Source organism: Cyprinus carpio, chromosome B4 (assembly GCF_018340385.1).
Source record: "Cyprinus carpio isolate SPL01 chromosome B4, ASM1834038v1, whole genome shotgun sequence".
Classification (NCBI taxonomy): domain Eukaryota; kingdom Metazoa; phylum Chordata; class Actinopteri; order Cypriniformes; family Cyprinidae; genus Cyprinus; species Cyprinus carpio.
Window position 1 is genome coordinate 23,717,652 of NC_056600.1, and position 17,500 is coordinate 23,735,151.

The window sequence follows — 17,500 nt, forward strand, 5'->3', positions numbered from 1 at the left end:
ACTTCTCGAACTGGAACAGGAACATTTCTCCCCTGTCCAACTTAAAAATTTCAGATCATACTCTTCATCTGTTACTGCTGGTGTTCCTCAAGGCTCTGTTTTGGGCCCTCTTTTATTTATCATTTACTTCTTCTTGTTGGCAGTAAATCCAATAGTTTTTTTTTTTTTTTTTTTACTTTATATTGATAAATCTATAATCTCCTCATCTTCTCAGGTTAAGATTCTGGGTGTCATCCTGAATCGACAAAGCATGTGAACAGTATTACTCGGTCTGTGTACTTCCATCAACGGAACATCACCCACCTTCGTCCATTTCTCACATCCAATTCCACAGCTATTCTTGTACATGCTCTAGTTACCTTGCTCATTGATTATTGTAACTGTCTTCTGTTTGGGTTACCTCACAAACTCAGAACTCAGCTACCTGTATAATTACTAGAACCTCTTCAATCGAGCATATCTCTCCTGTTCTCTGTCATCTACAATGGCTTCCTGTTAAATATCGAGTACAAGATTCTGCTTCTCACTTTTAAAGCTCTTCATAATCTTGCAGCCTCATATCATTCTGATTTGCTTCATATTTACATCCCAAAGTGTACTCTCAGATCTTCTTCATCTGTTTCCCTTGTTGCACCTTCTGTTCGTTTAGCCACTATGGGGTCCAGGGCATTTATCTGTGTTTCTCCTCATCTTTGGAATTCTATTCCATTTTCTACAAAAGGGCTGAGCGCTGATATTTAGTTGTATTTAAGCTACTACTAAATATTATAGAAACTTAATTTTCTGTAAAGTTGCTTTGCAATGATTTGTATCGTAAAAACCACTATACAAATAAACTTGAATTGAATTGAACAAGAAAGTGACTGTCTTACTACTTTTAAATCATTTCCTAAAACTTGTTTGTTTAGATTAGCTTTTTCTGATCAATTTTAAATTATCTAATATTAAACAGCTGTTGTTTGTTGTCTTGATTTTTATGATTATCACTTAACTGTATGGTGTCCTTGAGTGTTTTGAAGTGAAGTGAAGTGGCGTGGCCAAGTATGGTGACCTATACTCGGAATTTGTGCTCTGCATTTAGTCCATCCAAGTGCCACACACACATCATGAACACACACCCGAGCAGTGGGCAGTGGGTAACCTTCGGGTTACAAGTCCGACTCTCTAACCATTAGGCCACGACTGCCCAAGGCAGTTTTGAAAGGCAGGATGTTGATGTGTGTATAAATATTAAAACTACTATTATCATAACAAATATTATTATTATTATTCAATTATCATTTATCATCTTGCACTGATCGCTGTCACGTGTTTCTGCTCACGTAATTAATGTTGCCTGCAGATATTGATTTATCCTGTAAACACCCCAGTGTGATGACACTGTCTGTCAATCATAACCACGAATACAGCTCTTCAGGAAGAACGGCAGCCCCATCTACACGATATTCCTGACGTTCAGACATCTGGTCAGCTTCTCATACTTCACAATAACTCACTCCAACACTGGTTTTTCATGTTGCATTCTTAAGACAATTAAATCTCGTTTAACAGAACAGACTTATGAGATTCCTTTATCTGCCTTATTATTAAAGTACAATCCTGTCTGTCTGTGGAGCAGGACTTTGTGGTTCTAGCTACATGTGATGCAGAGAATCACACCGTCATCTGATCATCAATATTTTAAAAGATACAGGATGGTAAGTTTTCCTGCTTAAAACCCCGAGCGGAGAAAACTAACCTACATACAACAAACACTCAGACTAGACGGACACAAGAGCAGAAAAGATAATCAGTCTTATGTGAACGATCGATCGACACTGAGAGTAAAATCATTATTGTAGTTCTTCTCTGTAATTGTGTTCTACCTGTGTTTGTGGTTCTGTGAGCAGTGTGTGTCTCTCTCTCTGGTCTGGTCTGTGGAATGAGGCTCTCAATGCTCTCTGCTCTCTTAGAGTCTCAACCCTGAAGGTCAGAGAGCAGCTTTGTGGCTCCCGTTAGGGAAACACTAATGGACTTAATGCTCGTTAAACTTCATCAGGTCTGTGTGTGGGTTGTGTGTGTGTGTGTGTGTGTGTGTGGTGTGGTGTGTGTGTGTGTGTGTTGTGTGTGTGTGTGAGTGTGTGTGTGTGTGTGTGTGTGTGTGGTGTGTGGGGTGTGTGGGGGGGGTCGTGCGTGCGTGCGTGTGTGTGTGTTGGTGTGTGGTGTGGGTGTGTGTGTGTGTGATGTGTTGTGCAGTCATGACACTTCTAATCTCAGGTTACAGTCTTTGTTTTCGGAACTTGTGAAAAGATGCAGCTTTTCACAAACACACAAACCAAAGAAAACAGACTAATAAAAAATTTCAGCAAACCCTTCATGGATCACTTGAGTGTCTTTCATTATTGGAGCAGATCGAATCAGGTGTTTGACTTTTGACTCCACTGTGTTTAACATGTCCCTACACTGTAAAGTCACTTTTTATTAGGTGTGTTTCACAAAACACGTGGGTTTTAATGCAGCTTCTTTACCGAGGGATGTCTTACTGTTATAATGTCTCAGTGCTGCACTATAGGAGAGTGTTATTTCTGGCTGGATATAGACCATTTACTCTAACCAGATGAAAGTTTGTGAACAGTAAAGATTTTTATATTTTTTTAAAAAAAGTCTTCTTCTGCTCACCAAGCCTGCATTTATGTTGATTCAAAGTCCAGCAAAAATAGTAAATATTTTGAAATATTTTGTACTATTTAAAACAGCTGTTTTCTATGTGAATATCTGTTATAAAAAAAAAACTAATTTATTTGTGATACGCAGCTGAATTTTCAGCATCATACTCCAGTCTTTCAGTGTCACATGATCTTCAGAAATCATTCTAATATGCTGATTGCTGCGTCGAGAAGCCTTTATCTTATTATTATATTATTAATTATTATGTTTGTTAAAGGTGTCTTTTTGATGAACAGAACGTTCAGAAAGAACAGCATTTTATAAATTAGAAATCTTTTGTAACTTAAATAAAAATGCCTTAATCGTCACTTTTGACTATTTGACCTATTCCATCCTTGCTAAATAAAAGTATTCAGTTCTATAATTTCTTTCCAAAAAAAAAAAAAATGATACTGACCTCCAAGCTTTTGGAATGGTAGAGTGTATGATATTACAAAAGCTTATTATTATTCAGGAAAAAATCTTTTGGATTTTTTTCTGTTCATCAAAGAATCCTGAAAAAAAAATTTACTCAACAGTTTTAAATATTGGATAAATACCAATAAAAAATACAAATTAAAATGTTTCTTTGAGCAGCAAATCAGCATATTATAATGATTTTCTGAAGATCATGTGACACTGAAGGACTGGGCAATCATGCTGGAAAATTCAGGCTTTGATCACAGAAATAAAATGACAGTTTTAGCAGATATTTCACATAGAAGAAGATATTTTAAATAGTAAAATATCTCGCAATAGTACTGCTTTTGCTGTACTTTTGGATCAAATAAATGCAGGCCTGGTGAGAAGAAGAACTTCTTTAAAAACAATAAAAAAATCTAACTGTTCATGAAACTCTCGCGACGAGGTAGTGTTGACACGAATGACAGTCTGGATTATGATGTAGTTTGTTATTGTGTTTGACAGTTTTGCCTAGCACATATCTCAGAGCTGCGTTTGACTCAAACAACACGTCTGAGCTTTCGAGACGATAAAGTGGATGATGTAGAGAGATATCGCACAGCTACTCACTGAGCCTCTCCTTGGCCGATCTTCTTCAAGCGTGAGATATGGTTGGTTTTGGGTGAATCCGACAGCAGGCTTTGGTTATTAGTCAATGCCAGCGTGTGAACTCCAGCAGATTCTGACCAAAGTAAAGGGCTTCATGAGCGCTGATCGATGTGTCTCCTGACCACAAACAGTCATGATGTGGTTTTATGTATTGCATATAGTGAGCAGCTTTCATGGGAAGGCACGTCAGAGAGAAGCACGTCGTCTGAAGATGTAGCTCATCATGTTGGTTAATAATCTGGGCTAATCTGCTCTGGGCTCCAGAGATGAACCGATCTCTGACCTTTAACAGAACCTGATGAGGAAGGAGTGACGTTTCCCTGCTTATAACGAGCATTTAAAAAAGCAACACGCCAAGCATCTTCCCTTCTAATGACTTAAGCCTTTCTAAACCTGTTTTCCAACACTAGAGAACATTATAACTTGTTTTTACTTCACAACATCAGTCGAGTGTTTGAAATAACTTCCTTTTGTGATCTGATGTGGCTTTTAAAAATACAGAATGAGGCAGAAAATCATATATTATATAAATTGTAATAAGGCTATGTTTTATAGAAATGGCTTACAAATATCATTTGAAAATACTCAATGAGGCGTTGAGAAACACAGATAAACTGTATATTGTCACACAGGTGAGTGTTTATTGACAGAAATGAGTGTTAGATGATGAAATCATCGTCTTTCTTTCGCTGCCAAGATGTGATTGTGGTCATTAATAAGCAACGGTTATGAAAGGTTTTGCAGCCTCGTGCTGGTGGTTGGTTTTCTTTTCTCTGGCATCTGCAGCGATAGCACCATGAAGAGATGGATCTGGAAACGAGGGAAGACGACGGGTTTGAACACAGTAATCTGGTTTATAGTGTTTCCCTGTGCTTTAAATTTTCCTGAAGCCAGTTGAGCAGACTCTTTCTGAGAGGGGGATTATGGGTATTGGATGTGACCATACAGGGGCTGACGTATCAGTCAAACATGAAGTGCTCTTCACCATAACACGGCTTAAAACACGGTAAACATGGTAAACACAATGGCAGAGGCCCCTGAACGGCTGTAACATGCAGTTTTCAGTTTCGTCACATTCAAGACTGATTTTATCACATAGAATCATAGCAGGATATTCTTATTTATTTTATATTTTATTATTATATTATTATTATCACTAAAACTCAACTCTTGATTTTGTTGTTATTGATTGCTTCTATTGTCCTCTGCTAAAGGACTAAATGGGCAAGCTTCCCTTCTTGTACTATTACTACCCATACCAACTCATCTATCTAATATTTCTAATCTATCTATCTATCTATCTATCTATCTGTCTGTCTGTTTTTCCCCCATCTACACTGAACAAAATTATAAACGCAACACTTTTGTTTTTGCCCCATTTTTTCATGAGCTGAACTCAAAGATTGAATACTTTTTCTATGTACAAAAAGGTCTGTGTCTCTCAAATATTTGTTCTACAAATCTGTTTAAATCTGTGTTAGTGAGCATTTCTCCTTTGCTGAGATGATCCTCCACCTCACAGGTGTGGCATATCAAGATGCTGATTAGACAGCATGATTATTGCACAGATGTCCCTTAGCTGGCCACAATAAAAGGCCACTCTAAAATGTGCAGTTTTATCACACAGCACAATGCCACAGATGTCGCAAGTTTTGAGGGAGCATGCAATTGGCAGCTGACTGCAGGAATGTCAACCAGAGCTGTTGCCCGTGAATTGAATGTTCATTTCTCTACCCAAAGCTGTCTCCAAAGGCGTTTCAGAGAATTTGGCAGTACATCCAACCGGCCTCACAACCGCAGACCCACGTGTAACCACACCACCCCAGGACCTCCAACATCCAGCATCTTTTTCATCAGAATTTCTGCACAAACTGTCAGAAACCGTCTCAGGGAAGCTCATCTGCATGCTCGTTGTCCTCAAAATCGGGGTCTTGATCTGACTGCGTTTTGTCATCGTTACCAACTTGAGTGGGGAAATGCTGAGTGGGCAAATTTTGATGGCATCTGGCACTTTGGAGAGGTGTTCTCTCAACGGATGATCCCGGTTTTCCACTGTGAAGGGCAGATGGCAAGACAGCGTGTATGGCGTCATGTGGGTGAGCAGTTTGCTGATGTCAGCAGTGTGGATCGAGTGGCCCCATGGTGGGGTTATGTTATGGGGGCAGGCGTATGTTATGGTCACGAACACAGGTGTATTTTATTGAAGGCATTTTGAATGCACAGAGATACCGTGACAAGATCCTGAGCCCACTGTTGTGCCATTCATCAACGACCATCACCTCATGTTGCAGCACGATAGTTCACGGAACCACATCCAAGTATCTGTACACAATTCCTGGAAGCTGAAAACATCCCAGTTCTTGCATGGCCAGCATACTCACCGGACATTGTCACCATTGAGCATGTCTGGGATGCTCTGGATCGGCGTATATGACAGCATGTTCAAGTTCCTGCTAATATCCAGCAACTTTGCAACAGCCATTGAAGAGGAGTGGACCAACATTCCACAGGCCACAATCAACAACCTGAACAACTCTATGTGAAGGAGATGTTGTTGCACTGCATGAGGCAAATGGTGGTCAAATGTTTTGGATCACACACTCCAAAAAAGTCCTAGATCTTTGAGTTCAGGTCATGAGGTCACACACACACACACACACACACACACACACACACGTTCACCTGCTGTCTCTCAGGCTGTGGCACATCCACAAGTACCATCTCGCAGCCAGTGCTGCTGTGTGTCCCTCTCCTATAGTATCTTTATTTTGTTCTGTTTCACTAATGCTGTAAAGTTCTTTATTAAGTTGGTGAATTTGTTGAAGTAGGGTTTTCTTATGGACATGCATTTCTGACAGTGAAGGAGGAAGTGCGTCTCTGTCTCGATCTCTCCTGTCTGACAGTGAGCACACACTCTCTGCTCTCTGGGTAAGCAGCTCTTTCTGTGTCTGCCCATCTCGATGGCTAGACGTGCTCACTGAGCCTGCACTTGGTCAGGATCCATCTCTGCTTTGTGTCTCTGACACTCTGGGGCTAATCTTCTTGGAAAAACTTGGAAGAAGTATACGGAAGGAAGGAAGGGTTGGAAACTAAACAGTCTTTGGTGACCGTGAAAATTTCTCATTTTTGAAACTGGAATAAGTGTAACTTTCTTTTTGAATTTCTTTTGTAATGTAACAAGACAAAGAAAAAGTAAACATTTACAAGTAAAGTTTTTGATTCACGCGTCAAGTCTTTTGTGCCACACCCTTAATGAAAATGGTGAAGAACAGGGCTTTGATCGCAGTTTCATTATAGTCAAAAGACTTCTTTCACATTGGAATTGCGTGAAGTGGAAATTGATTTGCCAGGATTGATGCTATGGTTACCGAAGAGAGGATTTCAAGGATCATGAACATTACGTGATGTGTGAGCGGAGAAAACCGCGAGTTTGGGATAATTGCAACGCATGGACGAAAGTGAAAGTAAACTAGTCAAATGCGGCGATCACTCGGGACTATTTGGATAGAGACATTCAAAATTGTTTCTTAAGTTGGAATTTTTACTTTTCTACAGCTTAAAAGGTAGCTTTACTCGTACGTTTTCAATTAATTGATATTGACCTCGCTGTTGAGTTTGTGGATGACGCAGAAGAAATTGCGGACTCAGATAAAGTTGTGGCCACAAGAGGGCGGTCAAGTACACGCATAAAGCGCAAGAGGAGAGTTTAAAAACAGACTCGTCAATTTGAGAAAGTCAAAAAAATTGGCTCAGATTACCATTCAAATGAAAGAAATATGACAAGCTAAAAGAAAATGATGAGAAATGTGGAAAAGATAGAACAAGTTCTAACAATGGCTCACTAATTGTACCAAGAGTTCATTGAGTTCGAATGAAAACACCCAAGAGCTTTTGCTGGATGATGAAAAAGAGGATGATCAGCATATCTGGTTCGAACCCAAATCATCAAAAATCAGGGATTTTGTTCTTGGCTACTGAACAGTGGATTGAACATGTAAAGGATGTAAGTGCTGCAAAAAATAAGGACATTGAACCAAGTGACAGTGTCTCTGAAGTTGCTTCAGCATTAAGAAAGAAGAGTAGAGCAGGTTCATCAGCTGGACATAGTTCTGTAGCATTATCATCCAGTAGTTCAAGTTCAAGATTACGAATGAAAGAAGAGGCTGATAAAGCTGCTCTGTTGGCCAAAGCTGCTTCTTTAAAAAAGAAACAAGCCCTGCAGTTAGAAGAGATAAACCTGAAAGCCAAATTGGAGCAATTAGAATTGCAAACAGCAATTGCAGTTTCTAATGCAAAACTGAAGGTGGTATGATGAACCTGAAAGTTCTGGTGATTCAATGCATGGATATGTTCAACCAAAGCATGCAGTAAATGAAAGAAGGCAGGGACTTAGGAAAGATATTGACAATGGAAGTTCTGGTGCTCAAGCTGCAACCAGAAGAAAACAAAAGCCTGTTACTGACCAAACTTGACTACATAATGCCAGTCAAAATTTCCAAAATCTGAAAATTCAGAGGACAATTTATTTCAAATAATGAAAAGACAAAATGAGATCACCAATGCTAGTAAAGCAACAAAAATTGTCCCAATTACCACAAATGGATGTCCCAATCTTTCTTGGTGATCCTCTTAACTTCAGAGCGTTTATGCGAGCCTTTGACAATAGCATAGACAGTAAAACTGAGAACAATAAAGGACAAACTGTTCTATTTTGAGCAATATACCAGTGGGAACCCCAAGACCTGGTAAGGAGTTATATGGACATATAGAGTGTAGAAAATGGATGTAAAGAAGCAAGAAGGCTACTGCAACATCATTACGGTGACAAACTCAAAATTGCGTCAGTGTACATTGAGAAGGCTCTAAAATGGCCTCAGATTAAATCGGAAGATGGGAAGATGCTAAGTGCATATGCTCTTTTCTTGATTGGATGCCACAACACTATGCAGGATGTAGAGTACATGGCTGAAATGGACAACCCTACTAACATGAGGGTTGTAATCTCCAAACTTCCCTACACAATGAGAGAGAACTGGAGAATGTGGCATATGATATTCATGAACGGAGAGGCAGAAGAGCTAGATTTTCAGACTTAGTGGAATACAACGACCGTCAAGCCAAAGTAAAAAATGACCCCTTGTTTGGAGACATTCAGGAGTAAACAAGTGCTGATGTTGGGAAGAAAAGCAAAGCTTCTGATTTTTAAACACAAAAAGGTTACTACCAAGGGCAGTAGTTTCGTTACAAGTGTCTCTACTGAACAGAAAAAAGAAAGTGAAACAAGCAAGAAAGAAACAAAAGCTCAACTTGACAAAACAGTTTGTGCCACGTGCTTGTTCTGTGAAAAGAACCATGCCTTGAATTCCTGTTTCAAGTTTACGGAGCAGGCACACTTAGATAAAATTGAGTTTTGAAAACAAAAGGACTGTGCTTTGGGTGTCTCACACAAGGACACTTAAGCAAAGACTGCAAGAAAAGACTTACTTGTCAAGAATGTTCCAAGAAGCACCCGAGCATTCTGCACATTGCGAAGGAAACAGTCTCACATCCAGCAGTTGTGATGAGAACAAACCTAGCAGGAGAACAGCTTCCATAGACCATGAAACTTGTGGATACACTGGGGCCGGAAACAGTGAATGCATTCTTGCCATAGTTCCAGTGAAGATTAAGTCAAAGAAAAGCAACAAAATAGTAAAGACATAAGCCTTCATTGATCAAGGAAGTTCGGCTACTTTTTGCACCGAATCTTTAATGAGAGATTTGAACTTGAGAGGCAGAAAAACGGAGATTCTTCTTCGTACTATGGGACAAGAAAAACCTGTACATAGTCATATTCTGTCAGACCTGGAAATAAGTGGTTTGGAAAGCGAAGACTACATAGAACTTCCTAAGGTTTTTCACTCAGAAAGAGATTCCTGTAAAAAAGGAAAATATCCCTCATCAACAGGACCTAGAAAAATGGCCATACTTGAGACAAGTTAACCTTCCTCATCTCAATGCCGAGGTAGGCTTGCTGATTGGCGCCAATGTGCACAAGGCCATAGAACCGTGGCGATTAATAAACAGTGAAGGAAATGGACCGTATGCTATCATGACGGCACTTGGATGGATTGTTAATGGACTTTTGCGAACAGATGTGAGTGCAGAGTCAGACTAGGTCAGAATTCGAAGTTTCACTGTGAACAGGATTGCAGTGTCAGACATTGAAACACTGTTGGTAGACCAATTCATGCAGACTTTCCTGAACGCAATTACAGTGACAAAAATGAAATGTCACAAGTAGATCTGAAGATCATGCAGTCTGTTGAACAATCAGTACAGTATAAAAGATGGACATTACTGTATTGGACTACCCTTTAAGAAAGATCCTGTCAAGATGCCAAACAACAGATGCATAGCATAACAGAGAGCCATCAGTCTTAAAAGAAAGCTCAGCAAGAACCAAGAGTGTCACAAAGACTGTAAAGCTTTTATGGCAGACATAACTGATAAAGGCTATGCTAAAAAAGAAAAGTCCCTTCAGAACAACTGGAATGCACAGACAGAGTGTGGTATATTCCACATCACGGGATATATCATCCAAAAAGAACAAAATTAAAGTTGTGTTTTGACTGCACTGCGACCTACCAGAACTTCTCACTGAATAATCAATTGTTGCAGGGACCTGACCTAACCAACACTCTTATAGGTGTACTGAACCGTTTCAGACAAGAACCAATTGCTGCAATGGATGGAAATGGATGGAAGAACAGAGGAAATAGTGGATTCGGAAGGAAATAGTGCATCCCTTTGGAAGCACCTCAATAGCCTTACTAAACTTAAGCCTAGTCAACAAAAAAACAATAGCTGAGTTGGAAGTGAATGGAGTTATCAGTACTAACAATTCAGCTATTGCAAATGAACTTAATAATTTTTTTTATTCAGTCTGTTGAGGAGCTTGCTAAGACTTTTGAACCAGCAAACCTATCACAGACTACAAAGTCTGACCAATCAGATCTTTTTCAAATTAAAGAGGTTAGTCAGGAAAAAGTACATACAATTATTAATAAAATTAAAAAATCTAAGGCAAAGGATGTATTTGGGTTGGACACTTCCTTTATTACAACTTACTGCTCTGCTTTAATTAAACCTGTAAACCCACCTTGTAAACCTTTCCATCAGAGTGGGCAAATTCCCACAAAGTTGGAAACAAGCTATTATTACACCGATTTTCAAGGCTGGCGCAAAGAATCAAGCAAGCAACTACAGGCCAATCTCAATACTGCCGGCTTTCTCCAAATTCTAGAGAAAATTATCATAGAACAGTTAGTAGAACATCTTGAAGGTAACAAACTTATCAATTCTAAACAGTTTGGATTCAGAGCAGGGGTATTCTACAGAAATGGCTAATTGCTACCTTACCGAGAACATTAAGAGTAAATTGGACAAGGGTAATGTTGTGGGAGCTGTGTTTATAGACCTAAAAAAAGGCCTTTGACACCGTGAACCACAACATACTATTGAATAAACTTACCACCTTCAACTTCTCTGAACATGCTATCGGCTGGTTTGCATCATATTTGGAGCATAGAGAGCAACGTGTTAAAATAAACACCGAACTCTCAACATCATTACAATCCACAATGGGTATTCCACAGGGCTCCATTTTGGGGCCTCTGCTCTTTAGTCTATATATAAACGACTTACCTACATGCTGTCAGTCAGCCAACTGCCAAATGTATGCTGACGATACAGTAATTTATGCTTCAGCTAGGACACCAACTATAGTAGCAGAGACCCTCACTAAGGAAATGGAGGGTATATCCCAGTGGCTTAAAGAAAATCATCTGACGCTTAACTTCAAAAAGACGGTATCTATGTGCTTCTCAATTAGAGGAAAAATTAAATGTACAATTAAAATAGATCAAGAAGCCATAGAGGAAGTTGAGGAATTAAAATTTTTAGGTATTATTCTGGATCCCCAACTCAAATTCAATACACACATTAACAAACTCTGTAAGACTGTTCGGACAAACCTAAACTGTTTTTTAGAATGATTAGGCATCATTTACCTGTCAAAGCAGCTTTGCTGTTTTTTCATGCTATGATACTTTCTCATTTATCTTATTGTGTTACTGTATGGGGCCAAGCCTCCCAGACAACAGTCAAACACATCATGTCATTATACCAAACAAGCACTGAAAATAATGGATCAGAAACCAATTATGTGGCATCACTGTTTGATTGTACAGAAATACAAGCTTTTAAATTTTGAGAGTTTTATTAAGTTCTCTTTTCTTAAGCTGATTTTTAAATGTATAAATAATCAAGCTCCAGCCGTACTCTGTCCTTTTGTGACAAAAATAAACACAAGGGGAGTTGCCACTAGGAGAGCAGCGGGTGGTAACTGCATAGCAGAGGGGCGCAAAACCACTTTTGGCCACTCAAGTTTTTCAGTGATAGGGACCCATTTTTGGAAATGATTTACCAACGGAATAAAAACAGAAACCAACCTGAAAACATTTAATAGAAAGGTGAAACACTGGCTGAAAGAAAATCAAATATGTGGACATTGACTCATTTTTTGCTGCAATGTATTGTCTGTGCTGGATATGATGTGGTTGTGTTGTGTTGTGTAGTGTAATGTGGTCGGGATTGTGTAAAATGTTAATGTTAATGTTTATAAGGATATTTGTTGCATGATTGTGTAGTTTACACTACGTAGTTTTTTATGTTTTTAGAAAGGCCTGACCAGGGACTGGGGTTGCAAATTAGCCTACTGGCTAGAAACCTTTTATGCAACACATTTACACATTTTGTTATGGCTTTGTCTATGATAATTATGTATGTAACAATGTGCGCTGCATTGTCCCTGATAAATAAATAAATAAATAAATAACAAAGTTAAAAATAGCTGAAGCCGCCAATACTATTCTCCAAAACTTTTACATGGACGATTGCTTAAAATCTGTCGCCTCTGAGGATGCAGCGATCAAATTATCACAAAGTCTGATATCCATGTGCTCTAAAGGTGGATTCCACTTGACAAAATGGGTGAGCAATAGCAGATCAGTACTGTTATCATTTCCAGAAACGGAAAAATCCAAAGAAGTCAAGGACTTAGATTTCAATTTTTTACAAGAGAGACCTGCTACGAGAAGAGGAATGCTTTCTGTAGTGAGCTCTATATACGATCCTCTTGGTCTTGTATCACCCTGTATCCTTCCAGCAAAACTCATTTTTAAGATAACTGTGCAAAGATAAACTGGGCTGGGATCAGAATATGCCAGAAAAGCAAGCACAACAATGTTTCAGTTGGCAAAAGGACATACAACAACTGTCAGACTTCAGTGTAAGCAGATGCTTCAAGCCAAACAACTTTGGACCCACAGAGTCTGCCCAATTACATCATTTCTCAGATGCAAGTGAAAATGGATATTTAACTGTTTCCTATCTAGTACTCACAAATGAGCGTGGAGAAAAACTCTGTTCATTCGTAATGGGTAAAAGCAGAGTTGCGCCACTGAAACAGGTACAAATCCCTGGAATGGAGTTTACTGCGGCAGCAGTGGTGGCAGCGAAAATGAATAGAATGTTAAAACAAGAGCTTCAGTTACAACTTAAAGACTCTGTATTTTGGACTGATAGCCTCACAGTATTGCAATGCATTGAGAATGAAGCCTCACGGTTTAAAACATTTGTTGCCAATAGAGTTTCCTTCATCAGAGAAGCTTCTGAGCCTTCACAGTGGAGATATGTTGGCACATCACTAAACCCAGCAGACATGGCATCTAGAGGCATCAAAGTAGAAAACTTTATGAAAAAGCGAAATTGGATCAAAGGACCAGAATTCCTTTGCAAACATGAGAATGAATGGCCTTTGCGACCAGATCAGGCAAGTGCAATGGATGTAGAATTGAAAAAATCAGCTGTAGTAAATTGTGTCAGTGCTACAGGAAAAGGGAAACCTATGGATAACTGACAGTATTATTCAGAATGGTACAGGTTGAAGAGGGCTATCGCTTGGATGTTACGTCTGAAGGAAACTACTACAGCACCTATCAAACAAGAGATGCGAAATTCAAGCTATCATAAGTCAGACAGAAGGTGATCCAGGCAAACAACAAGCTCATTTGCAAACTCAAATGTTCAAGCTGAAACAGACACTGACCGAAAAAAACCTCTTTCAGTAGAAGATGTGGAAGATGCAGATGCAGAACTGAGTCTGATTCGCTACAGCCAAAGACAGACATTTCCAGACGAATTCAAGTCTTTGCAAAGCGGTAAACATGTCAAAAGAAATAGCCCTCTGTCCAAACTGGATCCAGTAGTGCAAGACGGCATACTCTGAGTAGGTGGTCGTTTAAATAAGTCTGCAATGCCAGAAACTGCTAAGCATCCAGCGATTCTTGACAAAAAGCAGCATATAACTTCTTTGATTCTGAAAGATATACATAGAAACACAGGCCATAGCGGCAGAAATCAAATCCTTGCAAAACTACAAAACAAGTTTTGGGTTAGAGCTGCCAACACAGCCATTTGAAAGCTGATTTCTAAATGCACGGTGTGTAGAAGGTTAAATGCCAGAATCAATGACCAGAAAATGGCAGAACTACTGAGAGATCGTCTTTTGCCAGATGATCATCCCTTTACACATGTAGGGTGTGGATTATTTTTGGTCCCTTCTTAATAAAGCGAGCATGCAGCATTGTGAAGAGGTATGGAGTGCTGTTTACATGTCTGACTGTAAGAGCAGTTCATTTTGAGGTGGCCAACAGTCTTGATACCTCATCATGCATAAATGCCATACGACGCTTCATCTGCAGGAGGGGGCAGGTGTCTACAGTACGATCGGACAATGGTACGAACTTCCTTGGTGCTGAAAGAGAGCTTAAAGAAGCCATCCAGAATTAGATCAGTCCAAAATAGCCAAAGTTCTTGTCCAAAAAGGAATCAAGTGGAATCTTCAATACCCTTACAGCATCGCATCAAGGAGGAGTGTGGGAGAGACAAATCCGCACAGTTCGAAAGATTTTGAATTCTGTTTTGAATCAACAGATATTAGACGATGAGGGGCTTCACACAGTTTTGTGTGAAGTTGAAGCCATTATAAATGACCGTCCGATTACTATAGCGTCAGATGACCCAAATGACTTGGAGCCTCTGACTCCAAATCATCTCTTGCTGATGAAAAAACAACCAGTCATGCCACCAGGAGTTTTTTTATGAAAGATGACTGTTATTCTCGCCGAAGATGGAGACAAATTCAATATATGGCAGACCTTTTTTGGGCAAGATGGACTAAGGAATACCTGCCACTATTGCAGGAGCGACAGAAGTGGCAGAAATTGAAAAGAAACTTGGTACCGGGAGACATTGTTCTCATTGTGGATAATTCTGCCCCAAGAAATTCTTGGATTATGGGAAGAATCCTCAAGACTACACCAGATGCTTCTGGTATTGTTCGACGTCCTTGTGTTCAGACAAAAACATGTCAGTTGGACAGACCGATAACAAAACTCTGCTTATTGCAAGAAGCTGAAGAAGAATAAGAGCTTTACATAAAGACTGTGAATTTAAATTCACAGTCATTTCAGGTTTGTAGCGCTTGAAAATGTAGCAATTCTGTGGGACTTGATTTAAGATGCATCCAGAATTTGAGGGATCTTTTATGCATAATAATCAATGGGAATCAGCCTAATTCTGCCCTATGTGCGTTATTGGGGTATCTATCTATAAAAAAATAATAAGATAATACCAATAATAATAATTAAATTAACATCACAGTAATAGAATGGAATAACACCTTAGAAATATTAAACTGTAACAAATTAGAATGTGTGAACATTTGATACCACAGTCTTTAACTTACATAGACACACACAAGCATACTAAGGATCACTTTGGAGGACAGTAGTGTAACACACTGAGGTCAGAAACACTACATTCATTCACCTGCTGTCTCTCTCTCTCTCTCTCTCTCACACACACAAACACATACACACACACACACACACATTCACCTGCTCTCTCTCTCTCTCTCTCTCTCTCTCTCTCTCTCTCTCACACACACACACACATTCACCTGCTGTCTCTCTCTCTCTCTCACACACACACACACACACACACACACATTCACCTGCTGTCTTGTCTCTCTCTCTCTCTCTCTCTCTCTCTCTCTCTCTCAAGTTCAAGTTCAAGTTGCATTAAAAGCAGCTTTATTGGCATGACATTTGAGTTACAGTATTGTCAAAGCATTTAGATACAGAATAAAATCTAAAATATTATTACACCATCAAAGGAGACAATAAATACAAAAAATAGATCAATACAATAAAAATAACAACAGCAGATAATATTTCTAATATTACAGTTTTTTTTTTCAACTGCTTACACACAAAATTATTACTTGTCACACAATTTCTAAAACCTGACACTCAAACACCAGAACCACACACTAAATCTGCAAACCATTACACTAATTTTTGGCCTTTTACTCAGTTTTCAATTTCATTAAACACTTTTTGCAAAACACACCACACAATTTTCTATTCAACACACAAAAATCTGACGGGGGAAGTTTCTTGATTTCCTTTTATAAACACAACCAATCAAAATGCCACACTAATTCATCAGTGCCTCACAATAACTTAAGTAGTGGCGCAAACACTTGTTGCTTTACTTAACAACAACCAATCATAACTTAAGTAGTGCCCTATAAATAGGCCAAAGGTCAAGTAATAGCTTTTGGACAATGGATGCAAACAATGCAGACAGAGTAAGAAGAGCTGGAAGAGGACGAGTCAGAAATGGAGGACAAGGAACAAGAAGAGTGGTCTCAAATGAGATTAGGGCTACAGTAGTCGATCATGTGATAACCATGGTTTAACAATGAGAGAGGCTGGACTGAGAGTCCAGCCTAATCTGAGTAGATTTACTGTGGCGGGTATAATTCGAACCTTTAGAAATGAGAACAGGTATGTAACAATCTAATGTAATGTACACATGTTCTAATGTACACATAATAGCTTTTTTTACCATAACAACAGTAGGCCTATACTATAAATAAATATATTTTACTGTAGTAACCCTTGCATTCATTTACTACAGTGCATGGCATTGGTCACAGTTTGGTAAGGTATCAAACTGTACAATAAAACAGCCAACTTTAAGACAATCTGACCATATTGTTAAATATTATATATATTGTTACAGTTTATGGCACACACTTACTGTTCCTGAATCTTTTACAGAGTGGAAAGGCAAAGGATTCATGGTGGGCGAGGTCACATGTTCACTGAAGTGCAGGAGACGGCTATTGTGAATTTGGTTTTGGCCAATAATGCTATTACAATCTGTGAAATACGCAACCATATCCTTAATGATGCCACAATTTTTGCGAACATAAATGCTGTGAGTGCCTCAACAATACACTGTGTCCTCTAGAAAAATCTAATGAGAATGAAACAGCTGTACAGGGTCCCTTTTGAAAGGAACTGTGACAGAGTCAAGAATCTTCGACATGACTTTGTGAATGTAATGCATTCCTCCAATATATCAGACTTGCACCTACAAAACCAGGCTACTCGGTTGTGCATATACTGATCTAACATATTCATGTGTTTTTTACAGAGAGTTTTGGAGATGGAAGCCCATGCCATTGTCCATGAATACATTTATGTGGATGAGGTGGGCTTTAATCTCAGTAAAACCAGAAGAAGGGGAAGGAATGTCACTGGACAAAGGGCCATTGTCAATGTCCCTG